Source organism: Etheostoma spectabile, chromosome 8, assembly GCF_008692095.1.
Source record: "Etheostoma spectabile isolate EspeVRDwgs_2016 chromosome 8, UIUC_Espe_1.0, whole genome shotgun sequence".
Lineage (NCBI taxonomy): Eukaryota > Metazoa > Chordata > Actinopteri > Perciformes > Percidae > Etheostoma > Etheostoma spectabile.
This window is the reverse complement of record NC_045740.1, coordinates 26,805,085-26,805,452: the sequence shown is the minus strand read 5'-3', so window position 1 is coordinate 26,805,452 and position 368 is coordinate 26,805,085.

Here is a 368-nt window from a genome sequence, read left to right as displayed (position 1 = left end):
AACTAAAGCCAAGCTCATCATTTGCACACAATAAACAAGATTTTAACAACGTCCTGCGATGTGACTATCGCACATGCCCTCATTGATGCTAAAACACATATATTGTTCACCCCTTGTGCCACCTGCTCATCAGATAACCACTCATACACATTTACACACAAAGGCGCAGCATCTCAGGGGTTCAGTGTCTTGCCCAAGGACACTTTAACATGGCACTGCAGGGCCATGGAGTGAACGACCAACCTTCCGTTTGGCAGGTGACCACTCTCCCAATGAGCCACAGCAACCCTTGTAATCAGAGATCTGGCAAAAACCCCTGGCTCTCTAGCAACACTATTAAGCCTGTTGAGTGGCATACACAGCTCAGT